Genomic DNA, 17,214 nt, shown 5'->3' on the forward strand with positions numbered 1-17,214 from the left:
GAAGTTTTGATTAATCATTAAGGTTGGCAAATATATACACATAGAACATTTGTTAGGACTATTTGTTTTAGTGCAAAGGTATTTTAAAGAGGCACGCTCACATATGGAACTTTTTGAGTTTTTATTTTATGAGTTTTAATTACACAAGTGTATTGCTTGTTTTTAAGGACAAAGGGTTATTTAATATATCTAATGTAGTATGGAACATTACTATACAAGGGTGGAATGACTTATTGACCTTATCGTGACTATCTTTTGAGGTCTGATCAGCCTCAGGGGAGAGTCATTTGTATAATGAATGTGGTCATATTGAGTTACTAGTTTTAAGGTAAATTCCTTATAATGGGGTTTAGAATTATTGTTTGAATCATTGAAGAGAAAGTGTTTCAGGATTCTGATTTATAATATTAGCTATGAAGTTTTTGAATGGGCTATTATTGATTTGGTATCATAACAGAGGAAAAAAAATCATATTTATCATTGAGAATAAATAGAGGAAGATAAGATACATTGAGGTTTGGATAGGAGATATATTAAGCCAATAGGGCAGGGAATTACATAGAAAAATAAGTTTCAGTTCTTAGGGGTGATAAATTACTGTAGATAAGGTATTCCACACTTTGCAACATATATTACTTTGTTTGATTATTAGGAGTTTTTAAATAGTATTACATTTAACAGGAATATAGGACATCTGCGATGATTTAGGATTAATCAAATTGCACTTCCTATGGCTTCCACTAGATGTCTTTAGAAATTGTTTCAGGCTTGTATTCTGAAAAATGAGGGAGTAAGACCACTCTGAGTGAGTGGACCCTGGGAAGTCGCCAGACCTGTTTCCTGAGCATGACTGAGAGTGCGCCTTTATATTGACCGCTATTTTCCGGTTGAAGTATCATCGATTATTTAGGCTGAAAACAACCTGACGATTGATTATAAACATCGTTTGACATGTTCCTACAAACTTTACGGATACTATTTGGATTTTTCGTCTGTCTGTTGTGACTGTCTTTGAGCCATTGGATTACTGAACAAAACGCGCCAACAAAACTGAGGTTTTTGGATATAAAGAGGTACTTTATCGAACAAATAAAGTACATAGACATACCCCAAGTGACTTACAGCTGTAATCGCAGCAAAAGGTGGCGCTACAAAGTATTAACTTAAGGGGGCTGAATAATTTTGCACGCCCAATTTTTCAGTTTTTGATTTGTTAAAAAAGTTTGAAATATCCAATAAATGTCGTTCCACTTCATGATTGTGTCCCACTTGTTGTTGATTCTTCACAAAAAATACAGTTTTATATCTTTATGTTTGAAGCCTGAAATGTGGCAAAAGGTCGCAAAGTTCAAGGGGGCCGAATACTTTCGCAAGGCACCGTATTGTGTAACAGGGAGTCTTGTGAGTGCAACCATACGCAGATCATCAAAGGTAAATGATACATTTTATTACTATTTCTGACTTTTGTGACTAATCTACTTGGCTGGTATGTAATGTTTTGTGTGCTGGGTGCTTTCCTCAGATAATCGCCTGGTATGCTTTCTCTGTAAAGCCTTTTTGAAATCTGACACAGCAGCTGGATTAACAAGAAGTTAAGTCTTATTTGGATGTATAACAAATATATTTTGATGAATGTTAAATATTTGAATTGAATATTTTTGAATTTTGCGCCCTGCAATTTCACTGGATGTTGGCCAGGTGGGACACTACCGTCCCAGGTACCCATAAGAAGTTATATGCTCTCCAAATGAAGGTCGGTGGACAAAGATTCAAATGTCAGATTAAAGGAAGAGGTGGTGTTTACTCGGTTGCACCTAGGAGATTGAACATTGAACTCATCATTACATCTGGTTGGAAAGCTTGTCAACGGTGCATGTATGCCTGGAGTGTATGGTTTATGAAACAGTGTAGCATGTGTTGATGTATTGATATATTGTTGTAAGTACTGGTATGTGAAAGAGAGGGAAAGATCGATGTGTGCAGTGGTTTGTCCTTTAAAAGTTGCAGCGCACTGCAGCACAGCTTGCGTGGTGCCGCATAATTCTATGGCACATTATTTAAGCGCCAACGACTGGTACTATTAATGCTCGTTTGTGCTAGTTTGACAACCAGAGGGCATCTTTGAGAATCATTTGATAGCCTTTAATAGTGGCTGTAAGAGATTTTAAAAAATTGTACGAACATAGTATATGGGACTGATTTTAAGAAATGTTGCTTAATTAATCAGATTAACATTATGGTGTTTCTACTCCATGAAAAATTAGTTGGGTTTCCGTTAGGTTGGAATGGAAAATATGGTGCTGTAAAACTTGAAGGTTGGGAGTGGGCTACAGTGCTGGACTATTTAGCAAAATAATCCCCATGTCATGTGGGCATGCGGGAGACTGGGGTTCAATACCCCGCTGGGGAGGAAGGAGTAGGCTGTCCTTGTAATTATGAATTTGTTCTTAACTGATTCCATATGTTTTATTTCTTAGTTGAGATGTATTCACTATTATTCCACAATGTAGAAAATAGTAAAAATAAAGAAAAACCCTGGAATGAGTAGGTGTGTCCAAACTTTTGAGGCCATCAAGATGTTTTGGCTAGAGAAATTGACGATACTACAATGCAACAAATACATTTATCATCTCTGCAAGATTTTCCCGTTGTCGTGGAGCTGGTGGAAGTGCAACTAAAATGTAGTTTAAATAACCATCTAGATTTTGATGGTCTTTTTTTCTAGTGATTTTATTAATGAACGCATCTAGATGTTTATGAAGAAATTCTTGTACCTCTATTTTGAGTTTGAAATGTAACACTTCAGAGTACGGGCGTAGCCTAGTGGTTAGAGCGTTGGTCTAGTAACCGGAAGGTAGTGAGTTCAAACCCCCGAGCTGACATGGTACAAATCTGTCGTTCTGCCCCTGAACAGGCAGTTAACCCACTTTGCCCAGGCTGTCATTGAAAATAAGAATGTGTTCTTAACTGACTTGCCTGGTTAAATAAAGGTAAAATGTTAAAAAAAACTTTAGCATCAAATACATTGCAGGTAAGGGAATGTTCATGCCTACAATTGCCGGGCTCTAAAGAGTCTATTGTCCTGATAATCGTGCAACAAGTGTTTGAAAAGCTGTTTTCAAAATGCCACCAACTGTCCATCACTACTGTAAATAAAAACACAGCATCTTATTTATATCGCGTTTACATTCTTTACCACAATGTCACAAATAATTTGTATCTACCTTTCCAATTACTTTTAGAGTTTGGGATTAATTTGATTAATTGGTATTGCTGTTTATATTCCAAGAAAAACAAAAAACCCTCTGTGTTTCCATTAGGATGGAACTAAAAATATGGCGCTGTACAACATGATGATCGGAAGTAGGCAACACAGTACTGGGCTATTTAGCGAAAGAATCCCTGTATCATCATCAGCAGGCAACGCGGGAGACCTTGGTTCCTTGTAGGCTTCTTAACAAATGTACCTAGTTAAATAAAGGTTACACTAAGAGCATAACATTTCTACACCATAATTTTAGTCTAACAGAGATTCAGTCAGAGATTCAGTCAAAATAAAAATCTCATTGATTTATCAAGACCAGTCCCCATACTTGTCTCAGAGCAGCAGGAAACGGTGCTAAAATATTTGTAGGCTAAAGCTTCAAATCCTATTGCTTCTAACTTCAATATGCTCTTTAAATAAATAAGACCTACACCATTTTTAACAGCACATTACTCAACACTAGTGAGTCTCATGTGGCCTACGGTAGGCCTACAGTATATCAAAAAATATGACGTGACTCTCCGCCAATAATTACATATAGAGGATTCTAAATAAAATATAAAAGCTGGAGGTTATTTAAAAAAATGTTTTTACGAAAGTTAATGTAATCTGAATAAAGGCCAAAATAATATTGGTATAGGCCAAAACATTTATTTCTGTTTTTAGAGGGAGAAAAACGCTGGGCCAATTGTCGCCTAAGGGATTCCCAATCATAATACATAATAATAATAATAATAATATTAAAAATACTTGACTTAGAAATACATTAGAAATATAATTCTCCACCTACCCTCCATCTAGGCAAGTCTATTGTCCAGCTACCTGCTAGAACAGCGGGAACGTTTCCCTAGTCAGCGCCATTATTAGTGGAATGCCCCTTAAAGTGTTGCTCTGTGCTACCCAGTGTGGCGGGGTGGGGGTCCAAGTTTGCTGGGTCTGTCTTGGCCAGTTCGTACTATAATGACACAAGGCGAGACCCAGATGCAGACACAGGAGGAATATGGTTGGAGTTTTACAATATTTAGTAATCCAATAGGGGAAGGCAAGAGAATGGTCGTGGACAGGCAAAAGGGTCAAAACCAGGTCAGAGTCCAAAAAGTACCGAATCAAGGTCAGGCCAGGCAGGATGATCAGGCAGTTGGGAAAGAAGTCCAGAGTCAAAACCCGGGAGGACTATCAAAAAGAGAATAGCAAAAGGAACCCAGGAAAAACACTCTGGTTGACTTGACTAACATACACAGAGAGACAGGAAACACAGGGATAAATACACTGGTGAAATCATGCGACACCTGGAGGGGGTGGAGACAATAACGAGGACAGGTGAAACCGATCAGGGTGTGACAAGAGTAAAGAATTATGTCAAGATTCAAAAATTACTGCACACTCACAAATACGCCACGTCCCCACATGGATGACTTTTCTCCCTCTCACACCAAAATCCATTTGCTCTCACAACCGCTTACTATACTTTTATAACAAGAGGGAAATTCTAGCCAATGAACATAGCCTGTAGCAGTCTACTGAAACTCAATTGGTCAGGATTTTAGACCAACCACTGTTTGACAGCTCTCTAACCGGATTTTTGCCCATAGAGATGAAAGGGAACGGTGAAAGGTGAGTGATCACTGACAATAATAAAGAGGTAAGTTCAACAGTTTTTCAGTAGAGAAACTAGATAACCAACCAGCTAGATAATCAACTATGATTTCAATATTGAAATTATAGTAAGTAGTTATTCTGTTATTAAAGCAAGCTATTGATATGGAAAGGTAGCCGAACATCAATTAGGTAGGGTGCTAACTAGCTAACTTTAGTTAGTTAACTAACATTATAGAAAATTAATTAGCTAGCTAATGTTACACCTTGTGGTTTAAGTAAACCCGAGGTGGTTTCATTTTCTATACAGTTTCTGGTTTAACTAAGAGCGTTGTACCTAAGTTGAGAGGGGATTTTATTAGATGAGGAGGACTTGGAACACCAGCATAAATGGGTGGCAGACGAGGGGGGCAAGGTTGAGATCAGACAGGGAAGACCCTCGTTATTTTTTACATTGTTTGCAAACTGATATGTGACATGTATTAATGCCAAAATAACATGCAAAACAGGTGGGGCTCAAAACTTGGGAGGCTCTGCCCCACCTGCCCTGAATGACGCATTGCCACTGCTAATATATGGTGGTGAAGTTCTCTGCTCAGCTGACAGAAACAGGAGATACAGGAGTCCATTCTGTTCCAAGTAGGGTACCTTGGCTCTCCTCTATGTACACTCTGGGGACTTTCTGCAGGTAACCATGACATCCACCAATTGCCCATGTAACTTAATCATTAGTGGTACTGAGACTTCCTCTAATTTCTTTGACACTGTATGAAGGCATTGTGCATAAGACAATTGTCACGTAGAGAGGATGAAGACCAGCTGCTATCTATTGGTTAGAAAGATTGCTCTATACTGAATGTATGTGATACATTTTAATTATTTGGCTAATTGCCTCTTTCGATATAGCTTAAAATAAACAGTCTTAATTAAAATAAACTGTTTTCTTGAATGAAACATTAAGATGTTAAAACATTTAAACTCCAATTGAACTTTGTGACATCTTATTGTCCTCTCTCTCACTAGAGTTGTTCTCAGGAGAACAGCAAGGCAGAGGACACCAAGTTTGGACCAGTGAGTCACCAACTCATCTCATGCCTTACACATCTCAGCACATACAGTACCAGTCAAAAATTTGAACACACCTACTCATGCAAGGGTTTTTCTTTATTTTTACTATCTTCTACATTGTAGAATAATAGTGAAGTCATCAAAACTATGAAATAACACATATGTAATCATGTAGTAACCAAAAAAGTGATAAACAGTTATCTTTGCTTATTTGAGCTGTTCTTACCATAATATGGACTTGGTCTTTTACCAAATAGGGCTATCTTCTGTATACCACCCCTACCTATTAATTGAAATGCACTCCAGGGGACTACCTCATGACTATCTCATGGTTGAGAGAATGTCAAGATTGTGCAAAGCTGTCATCAAGGCAAAGGGTGGCTACTTTGAAGAATCTAAAATATAAAACACTTTTTTGGTTACTACATGAATCCATATTGTTATTATTTCATAGTTTTGATGTCTTCACTATCATTCTACATTGTAGAAAAAAGGAGGAAAAAAACCCTAGAATGAGTAGGTGTATCCAAACTTTTGACTGGCAATGGACAGTATGTTTCGCTCCACCTTCTATAAAAACTCCAGTGCCTTACTTTGTTTACCTTTTACCAATGTCTACAATGATTTTAACACCATACTAAATCTAATTCCATTTCCTGTATTGTTCTGCCCTCTCTATATATTATGCTAACGTCCTGCTTTAAGAACCTGGAGATCTTCACTGGTTCTGAGGGAGGTGACGTGGCCAGAAACTGTACCTGGGAAACCTTCCATCGCTACCACTGTTTGAAAACTGCCGCAGGGTGTTCAAGACATCTACTGCAACTTCATCTTTAGTGTGTCAGCTCTGCTGCACCTGGAAGATACAGGTTTGGCACCACACTCCCAACAGTCATGTATGCTTAAACATACTTGTATGCTCATTTATATGTTCCTTAAAGTGGCAATCAGCAGTTGAAACAATAAAAAAGTGTTTTCCTTGCCCCTGTTTTGGTAAAACGCTGAGGGATTGGGCTGGAGAAATGTAGCCTCTCAAATTCTTAAAGAGAGCTAAGGATGCAAGCACTGACCATCGTGCCTCCTCCTAAAACCCCATTGGAGGAGATGACCCAAGATTCCTCGCCTCAGACCTCCTCCAATGGGTTTTGAGAAGGATGAGTGTAGAGAGGAGTTGAGCAGAGATTAATTGGGACAAAGCTCATGCCATTGTTTTAGGGGGAAACTTATGTTGCATGATATACTATATATACAAACGTATGTGGACACCCCTTCAAATTTGTGGATTCAAATATTTCAGCCATACCCATTGCTGACAGGTGTATATAATTGTGCACACAGCTATGCAATCTCCATAGAGAAACATTGGCAGTAGAATGGCCCCACTGAAGAGCTCAGTGACTTTCAACGTGGCACCGTCATAGGATGCCACCTTTCCAACAAGTCCATTCATCAAATTTCTGCCCTGCTAGAGCTGCTCTAGTCAACTGTAAGTGCTGTTATTGTGAAGTGGATACGTCTAGGAGCAACAATGGCTCAGCCGCGAAGTGGTAGGCCACACAAGCTCACAGAACGGGACCCCCGAGTGTTGAAGCATGTAAAAATTGTCTGTCCTTGGTTGCAACACTCACTACCGAGTTCAAAACTGCCTCTGGAAGCAAAGTCAGCACAATAACTATTTGTCAGGAGCTTTATGAAATGGGTTTCCATGGCCAAGCAGCCGCACACAAGCCTAACAAACGGGTTCTCTGGAGTGATGAATCACACTTCACCATCTGGCAGTCCAACGGACAAATCTGGGTTTGGTGGATACCAGGAGAACGCTACCTGCCCCAATGCATAGTGCCAACTGTAAAGTTTGGCGGAGGAGGAAGAATGTTCTGGAGCTGTTTTTCATGGTTTGGGCTAGGCCCCTTAGTTCCAGTGAAGGGAAATCTTAATGCTACAGCATACAATGACATTCTAGGCGATTCTGTGCTTCCAACTTTGTGTCAACAGTTTGGGGAAGGCCCGTTCCTGTTTCAACATGACAATGCCCCGTCCACAAAGCGAGGTCCATAAAGAATTGGTTTGCCGAGATTGGTGTGGAAGATCTTGACTGGCCTGCACAGAGCCCTGACATCAATTCCATCAAACTATTTTGGGATGAATTGGAACGGCGACTGCGAATCAGGCCAAATCACCCAGCATCAGTGCTCGACCTCACAAATGCTCTTGTGGCTGAATGGAAGCAAGTCCCAGCAGCAATCTTCCAACATCTAGTGGAAAGCATTCCTAGAAGAGTGGAGGCTGTTATAGCAGCAAAGGGGGGACCAACTCCATATTAATGCCCATGATTTTGGAATGAGATGTTTGACGAGCAGGTGTCCACATACTTTTGGTCATATAGTGTACATCTATTCTGTTTGCACTCACATCTTTCTTCTACTTGTGCTCTTTCTACAGCTGTTTCTGGCATGCTGATAACATCTGATCTGATGATATGCGATTTGACTTCTGTATTACTGACTGTATGCAATAAAACTTCCAATGCCAAATCGAAATCATTTGGGATTCTGTAATTGACAATGGTAGTTCCCAATCAGACAATCACTATAAAACAAATGTTTTCCTCAGTGAAATGTATGGTGAATGTGTTGTTTTGTCCTCAGTCCTCCTTTGAATGCTGTTTCAGTTCTAAACGACCATCATTGAGTCTATCCTCACCTCCTCTATCACTGCAATGGATTGTCCAGTCTGCTGAGAGGTTCATTGGGTGCCACCTGCCCTCCATCGATGTCCTGCACGACTCCAGGGCAAGGAAGCGTGCAGGAAAGATCATCGCCGACCCCTTTCGCCCCCTCTTCCAAAGACTCTCTTCTGGCAAACGGTTCAGGTCAATCACGACCAAAACCTCCCACCACCTGAACAGTTTCTTCCGTGGCCCTCACCAACCGGCCACCTGGTCTGCGATTATCCTGTCATCCATGGATTTTGCACTATTCATCCATAAACTATGCACCCTGCATGATCATCTCAGAACTGCACATGTAGCTTAAAGTGTTCATTGTGTACTTACTGTATGTGGATCTGTGGACAATCTGCATCTATATATTTTTTTTGTCTGTATATTCTGTTTATTGTTGCAGCACCATTTCATAGAGTCCTTTAAATGCACATATATTTGCAGAATAAAGCTGATTCTGACATGTTAACCTAGTTTAGCTGGTTAATCCTATGTCAGTTTACAATCTATTATTTGAGAATGATTATATACTAGCAGGCAGACGATTCTTTATTTTGTGTCTTCCTTTAATTTAAAATCCCCATGTGCTGTGTGTGTGTCCTTGGGCTTAATACCCAAAATATTGGCTCCTGCCTGCAATTGGTGGACTTGTTTTATGGTGTGTACTAGAGATGACTGTCTGCTTTTCGTTTTACAGACGAAGGTTGCTGGCTAACAAGTAATTAGCTAGATAACTTTAGCAAGTAGATTCCACTGAACTCAAGGTATTGTACTCAGGGCAGCAGGTAGCCAAGTGGTTAGGGCATTGGGCCCGTATCTGAAAGGTTGCTGGGTCGAATCCCTGAGCTGACAAGGTGAAAATCTGTCGTTCTGCCCCTGAACAGTTAGCCCACTGTTCCCTAGTAGGCAGTCATTGTAAAATAAGAATTTGTTCTTAACTGACTTGCCTAGTAACATGAAGGTTAAATATTGTTTTTTAAATTGCAAGTATTAGAATTTATTTGGTTATCAAGCTGCTGATTTTCCCAAGTAGTTCAGCACTTATTGCAGAAGCCGAATAAGTTGACGGCTCGTAATAGCCAATCACAACACTGGACTGGCAGGAATGTGTCCATCACACCAGTGAAAGTGACCCACCTTTAAGCCCGTCCCCCATCAGCCTGAAATCCAAACCCAAAGTTAGCAAGGCTTGAGAAAGAACAATTTGAGAAATTGAGAGCGAAAACTTGACAGGTCGGATTGTATGGTGTCAAATCCAATTGAAAAAGTAGAACGCATACGAGATGAAAGATGAAACATCATTGTGCGAGCAAACACAGAGTCTAGAGAGAAGAGCGAGCAGAGCCTATGTGGACAATTTAATGCGTTACTTTTTTCTTTTTTTATACATTTGAACCACGTTCCTTTGTTTACAGTTCTATATGTACAATTTAGGACGATGTTCTGCTCACTCAGTCACACTTAAAAATCTCAAGTTAATTTGGGCTCTCGACTAGCCTGTGCCCTCGTGGGACTTATGCTCTGCTTGCTCAACCACATTCCTGTATGTGTGGCACAGGAACAGTGAAGGAAGATTTACCCTTTTTTGCATTAGCACTACACACCAGATTAAAATCATCAACACTTGATGATATGTGGATCATTTCTGTGCTAGGACAAAAACAAGAAATGTGCACCCATTTGAGTCCACAGGACCAGGATTAAGAAATGCTGTTCTATCTAGACTAATCAAATTCCCCATGTCACCTCTCCTTAGCAACCACACTGTATGTAGACATGATACAACACTGTGAACACATTGGCTACACTTTAAGGGATGTTTGTAACGTGTACCTGTTTGCTATATTTGTCGTTTAAAAAAAGTTTCAGTGTTGCTCCAATTTGCAAACAAAGTAATCGTGACACTATTTATGTTTTTCAAGTAATCGTGGTGACAATCTATCCTATAGATTGGGAACTCTAGTTCTCTGAATGCAATTTGTTTAATCAGTTGTGTTAGCTGGGGCTGTAAATGTGTGACACCAATCATGCCCCCGAGTACCACGATGAGGATGACCATAAGAAGACGGAATCAATACAAGATCCTGCATGATCTGATACAGGGCTCTCCTGGAGAGATACCGTCTTGTAGGTTTTCTAAAACCCTAGTCTAGCTAATAACTAGCTGGTTGATAAGCTACAGGAGGGTAACACTCCAGTAGATCTGAACATCCACCTAGTCTCCCCACCATTTCTTTTGTTACTTCTCTCCTTCTACTATAGCCGTGTTTGGTTATTGGACTGAGAGGGATGTAAACACAGACAGCTTGCAGCTACCACATTTAACAATGTGTGATTCATTCATTTCATATTCTTGTTTGTGCTGAGGAGGTCGAGTAGGTTAATATGAATAGTACTGATGACTGCATTACAATCATGCTGGTAAGTTTGACTTGAGTGAAATATTATATTTTCTTATGTTTGGTATTGTAATAATTTCTGTAACTGGTCTCACCACCTCTTGTTTGCTTTTCAATAGCTGTTCTTTAAGAATTATACACAGAGGCGGCTCTAGCCTTTTGGGGGCCCTAAGTAAGATTTGGTCTTGGGGCCCCAAACCTACATTTGACATTTTAGTCATTTAGCAGACGCTTTTATCCTTGTTCAAGGGCACATAGACAGATTATTTACTGGTACTCCTGGAGGTCAGGGCCCCTGGGCATGTGCCCAATCGGTAGTCAGCCATGATAACTACAAGTTTACATAACTGGCTAGACTAACTACCTAGTGGCCGGCACAATATGGTGGGAAAGTTGCAACTAACGAAATGACAGTTTACATTTTTTTAAACCTTTATTTAATTAGGCAAATCAGTTAAGAGCTTATTCTTATTTACAAAGATGGTCTAGGAACAGTGGGTTAACTGCCTTGTTCAGGTGCAGAATGACATATTTTTACCTTGACTGCTCAGGGATTTGATCTAGCAACCTTTTGGTTACTGGCCCAATGCTCGAACCACTAGGCTACCTGCTGCCCCAAAGTTAGCTAAAATGTACGTATATAAAAAACTTGGAACTCAATCAATCTGCCATCATTGACACAATGTAAAAATCTAAAGATTTATATACGTGAGCTACAGAGAGAAACAAAATGTTGCAGTTTCACAGAAAGTGATGCGGGCACTGGAGATGGGGGTGTGTGCCAGTGGGTCTAGGCAGGTGTGATGTAGTTAATGTTTGTATGATGTTGTTGTTTGTATGTGTATGTTTTGTATTGATTATAAAATTAAATAGTAAGTTGAGACCCCACAAAAATCTCTGTTTTGGGTCGGGGCATCTACCGGCCGGTGGCCCTAAGCTATGTCACTTATTCCTGGAACCGGCCCTGATTACACAATTGCCAGAAAGTCTGGATAAATCAGGCTAAGATGCTGCAACATCAGTCAAAAGCCATCTTAGTGCCTGGACATTTCTATGTATGATTTTGTGATGAGACTTCAAATAATTTTGGAGATAAGGCCAAAGAGTAGCTAATACCGATGATCAAGGTAAAACAAATAGACAGTCGCTGCTTTATGCTATTATATGTGATTTTAAAGAATTGTTTAAATTAGCTAATGTAGCTAACTAGCTAGCTACGTACGGTGGAGAGTTTGGTTAGATTCAACAAAGTTAACATTTTTAGCTGCTAGCAACTAACGTTACAACATCAATTTATGAATCAGATAATTTCAGTAATCAGTTTTGAATTCAATTTTGAATATGGCTTAAATATGGCTGAGAAAAAATTAAATCTGTCCCCCAAAAATTTTAAAGGGTCAAATCCTTAAAGGTTTTAATGGTGAACTTGATCAAATGTCTTTGGAGGTGGTAGCAAAATGTTACGTTTTGCAATGACCTTTGCTGTATATGCCCATTTCTAAAACACTAAAACAATTACACATTGTTGTGGACCTGTAAATAGTTTATTTGGATTTAATGTTTTGCATTTATTTTCTCCTGAACCTAAATAAGCTGCACTGCTCGAAACATTGTAAACTAGCCTACAGTAGCCTTACAGTAGCCTACTTCAATGCAAAATATCAACTGTCTGTTCATCTGTTAAATTCTACTGTATCTTATCACCCGCACTTCCTTTAGGATGCATAGAGCAAAAACTTGAAATTATAATAGTCTCTAACAGGCCTAATTAAAAGAGAGATGCGCATTGTAATTTGTTGTATGGCTGTTTCGGTAACATGAACTAATCATGGACAGAAAAGTTGCAATGGTTATGATATACACTGAGTATTCCAAATATTATTGAGTTGCACCCCCCCTACCCCTTTTCCCTCAGAACAGTGCCAGAACCGCCTAATTTCATCGTTGGGGCATGGACTCTACAAGTGGTCGAAAGCGTTCCACAGGAATGCTGGCCCATGATGACTCCAATGCTTTCCACAGTTTTATCAAATTGACTGGATGTCCTTTGTGTTGTGGACCCTTCTTGATACACATGGGAAACTGTTGAGTGTGAAAAACCCAGCAGCATTGCAGTTAACATGAACTGGTGTGCCTGGTACGTACTACCGTACCCTGTTCAAATGCACTTACATTTTTTGTTTCACCCATTCACCCTCTAAATGGTACACATACACAATCAATTTCTCAATTGTCTCAAGGCTTAAAAATCCTTCTTTAACCTGTTTCTTCCCCTTCATCTACACTGATTGAAGTGGATTGCACCTGGATTCACGTGGTTAGTCTATGTCATGGAAAGAGCAGGTGCTTTTAATGTTTGTATACTCAGTGTATGTATTATGTTTATAAATGAAATATTGTCTAGGCTGCTCGAGAAATTTTACATTACATTATTCAGACAAAGCCTACAGACAAATAGAGGTGAACTCTCTATTCTACTGCAAAACTGCGCTTCGGAACGGATAGTATAGAACATAATACTCTAAATACCAGTAGCTTATTTATTTAATACTGTGAAGTGGGTCCAATTAAATTAGAGATGGGACGAATGGTAGCATATCCTAACTTGTAGGCCTATTGGCTATTTCACAAGTATGAAACCATCACAGTCAGAAAAGGTGAGTAATTTATTCTGCAATGATCATCGAAATGAAATAAATAATTGGAAATAGATTTCAAATTATTTTAGAACGCAAAGAAGAAGAAAAAATAGATTTTTGCTCTTCTTACTCACAGCAAATGATTGCATCTTGTTACTATTTTTACCTACTTGTTTTTTTGGATATGAAAAAGTCATCATATATTCCCCATATTGTGCTACTTTTGCATTCTTGCAATGCAATACTTAAACCACTAGAAACTGAGTATGCATGGTCTAAAGTTTGTGGGAGGATAAGCATATTCTCACGTCAAGTTCAGGTTTGATAAATGTCAACTTTTGCATAAAAATTGGTGCATGCATGTTTTAGGGCGTAATTGGTGCATAAGCAGCTTTTATAAATGAGGCCCATGAACTTTAGTCACTGCTACTCGCCAGCTACCACTGTAAGGGCCCTGTGTGTAGCTGGTGTAGAAAGTCAGGCGCAGGACAGCAAATATGAGTAATCAATGTACATTTACTCAAAATGACAAATGTACAAAGTAACATCACGAGCACACAATAACGGACCGAAAATACAATAAACAATCACTCACAAACAAACATGGTGAACAGAGGGTTAAATAATAAACAGGTAATTGGGTGAGTGAGTAATTGTGAGTAATTAGGTGAGTGAAACCAGGTGTGTAAGACTAAGACAAAACAAATGGAATATTAAAAGTGGATCAATTGACAAGGAGAAGGACCGACTTCGGCGGAAATCGTGACAACCACCTGGTACTCAACCCTGCACCTTAGACACTATTACCATATGTCCATAGGCGGCAGCGTAGCATAGTGGTTAGAGCAATGGACTAGTAACCGAAAGGTTGCAAGATTCAATCCCTGAGCTGACAACATACAAATCTGTCGTTCTGCCCCTGAACCCACTGTTCCTAGGCCGTCATGGAAATTAAGAATTTGTTCTTAACTGAATTGCCTAGTAAAATAAAAAATAAACAGTCACTGAGCACTGGTCACGTTAATAATGTTTACATACTGTTTTACCCACTTCATTTGTACAGTACCAGTCAAAAGTTTGGACATACCTACTCATTCAAGAATTTCTTAATTTTTCCTATTCTCTACATTGTATAATAATAGTGAAGACATCAAAACTATGAAATAACACATATTGAATCATGTTATAACCAGAAAAGTATATATATATTTTTGATTCTTCAAAGTAGCCAGCCTTTGCCTTTGACAGCTTTGCACACTCTTGGCATTCTCTTAACCAGGTTCACCTGAAATGCTTTTCCAACAGTCTTGATGAAGTGCCCATATATGCTGAACACTTGTTGGCTGTATTACCATCAATCTGAGGTCCAGCTCATTACAAACCATCTCAGTTGGGTTGAGGTCGGGTGATTGTGGAGGCCAGGTCATCTGACCTGCACACCATCACTCTCCTTCTTGGTCAAATAGCCCTTACACAGCCTGGAGGTGTGTTGGGTCAATATCCTGTTGAAAAACAAACAATAGTAGGACTAAGTGCAAAGCAGATGGGATGGCGTATAGCTGCAGAATGCTGTGGTAGTCATGCTGGTTAAGTGTGCCTTGAATTTGAAATAAATCACAGACAGTGTCACCAGCAAAGCACCCCCACACAATCACACTTCCTCCACATGCCACGGTGGGAACCACACATGCGGAGATCATCTGTTCAGCTACTCTGCGTCTCTCAAAGACACAGAGGTTGGAACCAAAACTCTCAAATTTGGACTCATCAGACCAAAGGACAGATGTATTGCTCGTGTTTCCTTGCCCAAACAAGTCTCTTTTTCTTGTTGGTGTCCTTTAGTAGTGGTTTCTTTGCAGCAATTCTTTGCACCATGGAGGCCTGATTCACACAGTCTCCTCTGAACAGTTGATGTTGAGATGTGTTTGTTTCTTGAACTCAATATCTGAGGCTGGTAAACTCTAATGAACTTATCCTCTGCAGCAGTGGTAACTCTGGGTCTTCCTTTCCTGTAGTGGTCCTCATGAGATTCAGTTTCATCAAAGCGCTTGATGGTTTTTGCGACTGCAATTGAAGAAACTTTAAAAGTTCTTGACATTTTCATGGTGATTGACTTTCATGTTGTCACGCCTTGGTCTTAGTATTTTGTGTTTTAGTTAATTAGTCAGGCCAGGGTGTGACATGGGTTTATGTTATTGTGTTGTCGTATTTGGGGTTTTCGTAGGCATTGGGATTGTGGTTGATTAGGGGTGTGTTTAGTTTAGGTTTGGCTGCCTGAGGCGGTTCTCAATCAGAGTCAGGTGATTCTTGTTGTCTCTGATAGGGAACCGTATTTAGGTAGCCTGGGTTTCACTGTGTATTTCGTGGGTTCCTGTCTCTGTGTAGTTTCACCAGATAGGCTGTAATTAGGTTTCACGTTCCGTTTTGTTGTTTTATATTTGTCTCAGTTATTTCATGTACCGCGATTCATTTCATTAAAGACATGAGTAACCACCACGCTGCATTTCGGTCCGACTTTCTTGCGACAAACGAAGAACGCCGTTACAGAATCACCCACCACACACGGACAAAGCAGCGTGTTAACAGGCAGCGACAGCAGGAGCAGCGAAGGGATGTCGTTATGGACAGCAGAAGCATGGAGTATACGACGTGGGATGAAATAGACAGGTGGGAGGTCGATCCAGAGAGACTGCCGGAGCCCGCCTGGGATTCGCTGGAGCAGTGCGAAGAGGGCTATAGGAGAATGGAGTTGGAGAGGCAATTACGACGGCGCAGAGGAAAGCCCGTGAGTCAGCCCCAAAAATGTATTGGGGGGGGGGGCTCAGAGGGAGAGTGGCTGAGTCAGGAGACAGACCTGAGCCAACTCTCCCTGTTTATCGTGAGGAGCCAAGGAGGAGACCAGAACCGGTGTTGGAGGTGAGCGAAGCAGAGACTGTGAAGGAGTTAATGGAGAAATTGGAGGAGAGAGTAACGAGGGGGTTGCTAGTTTGGTGCTTTAGGTACAAGATTCGTCCGACGGAGCGTGTCGGGGATTTAATGGCACCTGGGTCAGCGCTCCATACTAGTCCTGAGGTGCGTGTTAGTCGGCTGGTGAAAAATGTGCCAGCCTCATGCACTAGGCCTCCTGTGTACCTACCTAGCCTTGCACGTCCTGTGCCAGTCCTGCTCTCAGGCTCTCCAGTACACCTTCACGGTCCAGTCCATTCTGTGCCACCTTCACACACCAGTCCTCCGGTGGCAGCTCCCCGCACCAGGCTTCCTGTGCATGTCCTCGATCCAGTACCACCAGTTCCAGTACCACGCACCAGGCCTTCAGTGCGCCTCGCCTGTTCAGCGCAGCCAGCGCCTTCCTACTCTACAGCGCTGCTGGAGTCTCCTGTCTGTTCAGCGCTATAAGAGCCTTTCTCCTCTCCTGCGCTACCGGAGTCTCCCGCCTGTTCAGCGCTTCTAGAGCATTCCTCCTCTACAGTGCTGCCGGAGCCTCCTGCCTGTTCGGAGCAACCTGAGCTGCCAGTCTGCATGAAG

At 40.6% G+C, this 17,214-nt stretch overlaps 1 protein-coding gene and 1 long non-coding RNA gene across 3 annotated transcripts in view; both read left to right on the forward strand.

The window, feature by feature from the left end:
* Positions 1–17,214, forward strand: part of LOC135524029 (membrane-associated guanylate kinase, WW and PDZ domain-containing protein 2-like) — a 358,255-nt gene that overhangs the window by 177,355 nt on the left and 163,686 nt on the right.
* On the forward strand, positions 1,328–9,520 carry LOC135524033 (uncharacterized). Of its 2 annotated transcripts, none has more exons than XR_010452896.1 (3): positions 1,328–5,932; positions 6,635–6,798; positions 8,372–9,520. It is a non-coding gene; the product is annotated as an uncharacterized LOC135524033 (long non-coding RNA). The 2 variants fall into 2 exon arrangements; XR_010452895.1 differs by having other exon boundaries at positions 1,328–5,549; positions 5,885–5,932; positions 6,635–9,520.

Source organism: Oncorhynchus masou, chromosome 31 (genome assembly GCF_036934945.1).
Source record: "Oncorhynchus masou masou isolate Uvic2021 chromosome 31, UVic_Omas_1.1, whole genome shotgun sequence".
NCBI classification, from domain to species: Eukaryota; Metazoa; Chordata; class Actinopteri; order Salmoniformes; family Salmonidae; genus Oncorhynchus; species Oncorhynchus masou.